A 6,177-nucleotide genomic window follows, 5' to 3' on the forward strand; every position below is an offset into this window, starting at 1 on the left:
TGAAATCCTGGTTATTCCCCAACGAACTAAGTCACCGCTGTCAACGGTAAAGTCCCTCGTCACACTCGCGGCATTCGAGCGCTTTATAAAATGTTATCTTATCTTACCTTATATGGTTGAAAAAGCCTTGTCAGCTTGTGGTAAATAATTTAATTACCGGAACTTAATTTGATGCGGAAAATCTATAATAATAGCTCAGTAAAATAAGAGGCAGAATCCGTGGTATTAGAGGTTCGGAACGGGCTTTATTCCAAAATCAATTCGAATTGATGGACTCCATATTCCATCACCACGAAGGTTCAGGAAGTGAAGGACAAACTTTATTGACAAGTAATCATTTTTATACAATAGGCATTACAGTGAAACAGATGCAGGAGGCGTAACAGTTGATAACAAAGATAAGAACATACATGCGTAACTAAAATGGGTGTAACTGGGCGTAACTAAAGAACGTCATTGGATATGATGTCAGAAATGGGTGGTTCCATGAAAGAATTTCGCAATGTCAGCAGAAATACTTGGCAGAGATGCGCGCGCAGCAGCATGACGTGTGATTGACGTGCAACTAGGGGGTGAAGGGGACTTGACATTTAGCTCTACATGTGGAGACAGAAGTCTGGGGTTATGTCAACCTAATCCCAAATCATATCTAACATCCTATGTTTAAAGAACTGTGTTATCCAAAAAGAAAGGTCTCTTAGGATAGAATCTTATTCTATACTGACTATACTGACTGTTAGTGCGTGTACAAGCGTCTAAGTGTCTACACTAGATGCGAGGGCAGAAATCTTCCATAGTAACAGGGCTATGAATTACTTGCATAAAGACAGAGAAGCCGGGCCTTTTGCTCGGTAGCTGAAAGAATGTTTACTTAAACTACTAGACAGGAATGCATTGGGTGAAGAGCGGAGCAGAGCAGATAATCTTGAAGGTGAAATACAGTTTTTGGCAAGCAGACAGGTCGAGTCAGGCACCGTTAGCCGCGCAGGGAGTAGGACAAAGTTCATGGATACAGATGCGAGCTCAGACTGGAGCTTTCAGAGGCAGAAGGCAGAAAAGGCTTGATGGCAGAATCAGGGCCTACTCGCCTGGACTGTAAAATGGGATAAATGAACCATATAAAGCCGGTGGCCTTTCATACTTAGGAATAGAATATCCGGCCCATTCATGGCGGATCTGAAAGAGGACATGTTGACGGTGGGCGCACATGTGTTTGCGTCTTCATAACTGGAACTGGAGGAAACATACATGTACTTATGATTTATACATGAAACCGTTGGGGTCCAAGATAGGGGACATAACTGATCATAAAAATCCATATTTCCACATTCCCTCCTTGTCCCCTACTTGCCCTTAAGAAATATCAATCTTCATCAATCCATTGATCTGTTCATATAGCATCATTTGTTCTTCTTTCTTCTTCCGGGATGAATGAAATCTTGGTGGTGGAATACACGATGTGGCACACAGACCACAAATCGCTGGTCCACATTGTAGGCATAAGCAGCAGCTGAATAGTATGAGAAAGCCAATACCTAGGAAGGATAGGACCCTCCATCCAAAGGTAGATAATACACTCCAAAACCAACCGGACCAAGTCCAGGTGCCTGGATTCTGGTGTATCTGGCTTACAATCTTATGAAGGCGAGTTATGGCTTTATATACAGATGGCGAATTTTCTGGTATGAAAATGCAACAACTTGATCCGATGACCCTACAAGCTCCGCCCCTATCGGCCAGGATGACGTCAAGGACAAGACGATTTTGAAGCACAACAATCCGCATAGCAGACTGCTCTTCTGTTAAATTGCCTAAGGCGGAAATAGTTTCGTTTACTACTGCTTCAAGGGTTCTGGTTAATCTACGTATCAGCTTACTATTAGTGACTGTACCTATATAAGGAAAGAAACCCTTATTGAAATCTGTGTATTTTTCCCATGCTGTTTCAGTGTAATCGACGATTGGGAGATCTCTCCGTTCTCTATTGTGTACTAAGTGAGTATTTCTATGATAATCAGGAGGAGCTAGGAAAACAGGTGGCAAAAGGAATCCGATGTAACAGGTACCATCCCAATCTAGAGGCAGACGTATATATGCAGTCTGACCACATACAAAGTAGGAATGGCGAGAAGCTCTAAATGTAGACTTGCCTTGATCACTGAATTCTATTACAGTGATGCATTTACTATGGCCCATGTGTATGGAGCCATTCTTTCTTATACACAATTCACCTTTAACTGGAAATACTGACATAGCGGGCAAAATTGGTGCAGCTTCGGATTCGACATTCAGGATCATGAGATTAAGCGTGAAATTACCTAATCCATATACTTCATTTTCTAGATCAGTTCCTGTTCTTTTGGGAAGTCCCTCCTTGTTAGGGTAGCAGACTTTAAGCAAAACTAAGTTCAGGTTTCCCCATACCCAGTTGTCTTGATAAACTGCGGAATTCGAATCTAGGGAATTGATTAAACTAAACCATGCTCCACAGGAGCCATTGTGTGTGAACGGATATGGAAAGAGAGGCAGAATTCCCTTATAGTTCTGATAGGGAGGGAGTCGGCCACATATCCAACAATTTGTAGCATTGCTAGCCTGATGGGAATGATGTAACATACTAATAAAAGTGTAACTGGGCGTAACTAAAGAACGTCATTGGATATGATGTCAGAAATGGGTGGTTCCATGAAAGAATTTCGCAATGTCAGCAGAAATACTTGGCAGAGATGCGCGCGCAGCAGCATGACGTGTGATTGACGTGCAACTAGGGGGTGAAGGGGACTTGACATTTAGCTCTACATGTGGAGACAGAAGTCTGGGGTTATGTCAACCTAATCCCAAATCATATCTAACATCCTATGTTTAAAGAACTGTGTTATCCAAAAAGAAAGGTCTCTTAGGATAGAATCTTATTCTATACTGACTATACTGACTGTTAGTGCGTGTACAAGCGTCTAAGTGTCTACACTAGATGCGAGGGCAGAAATCTTCCATAGTAACAGGGCTATGAATTACTTGCATAAAGACAGAGAAGCCGGGCCTTTTGCTCGGTAGCTGAAAGAATGTTTACTTAAACTACTAGACAGGAATGCATTGGGTGAAGAGCGGAGCAGAGCAGATAATCTTGAAGGTGAAATACAGTTTTTGGCAAGCAGACAGGTCGAGTCAGGCACCGTTAGCCGCGCAGGGAGTAGGACAAAGTTCATGGATACAGATGCGAGCTCAGACTGGAGCTTTTCAGAGGCAGAAGGCAGAAAAGGCTTGATGGCAGAATCAGGGCCTACTCGCCTGGACTGTAAAATGGGATAAATGAACCATATAAAGCCGGTGGCCTTTCATACTTAGGAATAGAATATCCGGCCCATTCATGGCGGATCTGAAAGAGGACATGTTGACGGTGGGCGCACATGTGTTTGCGTCTTCATAACTGGAACTGGAGGAAACATACATGTACTTATGATTTATACATGAAACCGTTGGGGTCCAAGATAGGGGACATAACTGATCATAAAAATCCATATTTCCACAAGCTCCACAGTAATATACTTTTAACATTTTAATCATTCAAAACACAATTATTTGATTCTCATAAATTCACATGTGAATAACATTGTTGCAAAGCCATGTTATGGAAAAGTGATGCCTTAAATTGTATCTGCTACCCAAGCAGAGCAGTGGACCAGTATTAACCCCGGGCAGGGACCTCTGCTCCGCCCCTGGAGTGTGTGGAGATTTGCCTACTCTGCATTGCGCGGAGAACGTGGAGTAGGCAAATCTCCACACATTTCGCGGCGGAGCGGAGTTGGCAGGCCCGCCACGCAACCCCCCTATTACCAATTGCTTAAAACTGAAATAAAACTTCCTTTAAAGTAAATAAAAACCACTTACCTTGGCTGCGGCATCCCCGAGCTGCTCTCCTCTTCATCGCCGTCTCAGGGGAAACTGCACATGCGCGCGCGTGCGCCCACTTTTTTTTAAAGTAATTGTAAATAGGGGGGAGGCGGGTGGCGTAGCGGAGCTCCACGGAGTTCCACAGAGTTTGTTCTCAACTCCGTGGCCCTCCGCGTAGCCCTGCTATGCCCACTACGCCCCGGGTTAACAAGTTTGCACCACAAAGAAAGAAGCCATCAGCAAAGTCAACCACTTGCCTCTATCGATGTCAACTGTCAAGAATTCCTGTCATGCGAGGGGAGGAAAACCAGCGAAAACGGACTACATCTCCCAGGATGCTTAGCGGTTGAGAGGTTATGTAAACAGGAGAGCTGTTACATAACTCAAGGAAAACACGCCCTTATGTAAACAGGAGAGCTGTTACATAACTCAAGGAAAACACGCCCTTATGTAAACAGGAGAGCTGTTACATAACTCAAGGAAAACACGCCCTATAAAGGGAGGAACCGGGAGGTACAACGCTGTCGGATATTGTGTTTACACCGACGTACCTGCTTAGTGAAGAGCAGTGTTCCGGAGTGGTGCTCCAGTAAGGCAAGAACGGAGGTAGGTCGAGTCGTTACTCCCTGGGCCGTGTCTTGCCCCATCGTCACCTGTGAAGGACCCGGAAGCTCTACCGGATAACCATTGAGCTTCGCTTTTTGACTCGGCTGAGTCAAAGCGCAGTGGCGCTTTTGCTGGTTGGAGTCGTAACTCCCAGCCCGACCAGAGATACAGGGACTGCCAGCTGTAACGCACACCAGGAGGTGTTTGCCGCGTTACAGACTCGGAAGTCCACAGGATCGATCGAGCGGCTACTCTCGGTTCAGTCTTCTTTGCTTGTGATTGGGGTATCGGTGACGCATCACCAGGAGGTGACTCCGCGTCCCGGTGCAGTCTGAGGAAGAGGTTGAGCGGCTGCTCCCTTCAGGTAGAGACCCCGGCTGGGTGTTTCCCTGACTCCTCGATTCTCCCCAACACTCTTCGTGCCCCTCGCAGCCTACCGATTGGCATTGTCGGCCATTTCATTTCTGCCCTCTGTTGGCATACGCCGGGATCGGCGTATATGCAGAGGACGGTTAGGACCATCCGTGCTGTGGGCTGGTAACATACTTAGCCTGGAGGATTCCAGTGACTATAACCTTTGTTTATTCCTTGTATTATTTTTGCCTTCATTAAAATAACTAAACCTTCACAAGTGGTTGCGTTCTCATTATCGTGTCTGTTAAACGATCCTGAGACATTCAGGGCGTTACATCAACACCACTGGCCTCCATCGATGGCACCACTCAACACCACTGGCCTCCATCAATGGCACCACTCAACACCACTGGCCTCCATCAATGGCACCACTCAACACCACTGGCCTCCATCAATGGCACCACTCAACACCACTGGCCTCCATCGATGGTACCACTCAACACCATTGCATCAACTCCATAAACTGAGGATCAAGCTTAGCGAACATGTGATTTTTTTTTTTTTGTGTGACTAAGCCCATTCCTGTTCCTCCTAGAGCTGCAGTGATATCGTCCTTACTACATCTTCCTCGAAGGGGGGAACCTAGTGCTTGCACTTTCCCACTCCCCTTCCAATAGGCAGACCACTACTGTTGAATCTTTGTTGCATACAGTGTGAGAAGGTGGTCTAAGCCAGACGTGGTACATTTGGTCACAAATGCAATTTGTGCTTGGTTAACCAATTGCGCCCTTTTGCGACTGAGCACAAAGTGTGTTCTTTCAGTGTCATCATCTGGACTTCCCATCAAGTTTTACCTTTTGCTGATTCCCTTTTCAAACCAGTGCACTAGCAGTGCTAACATGCACAAAACCAGCATAAGATACTTTTGTGTACGCTATTCCCCAGTCTTTTGGGACAGTTATTACACTAGTTGATGTAACTCATGCATAAATGACCCTATTCGTCTCAAGGCACTCTGTAAGGCCTGGACTTGCTGCATAACTGAACTTAAAGACGAGATTTTAAAAAAGTGTGAATGATTAGTGAAATCCCTTGATTCAGAGTCCTGGCATGGTTGAAAGCGGAGCGGTTACGGATTGGTTGGGCTTCAAGTGATGAGTTGCCAGCTCCTTTCTGACACCTGGTGTGATCCTGAACAACTCGATCCGTGTGAACAGTCCTGTAATAATTTTTTTTACAGGTGCGGTTCTTGCAACACTAAGGACCTTTATGGTTATAAACTCTAATGCTCGTTTGAAACAGTGCTCGCCAGACGCCTCCAGAAGT

Source organism: Triturus cristatus, chromosome 1_2 (genome assembly GCF_964204655.1).
Source record: "Triturus cristatus chromosome 1_2, aTriCri1.1, whole genome shotgun sequence".
Taxonomy (NCBI): domain Eukaryota; kingdom Metazoa; phylum Chordata; class Amphibia; order Caudata; family Salamandridae; genus Triturus; species Triturus cristatus.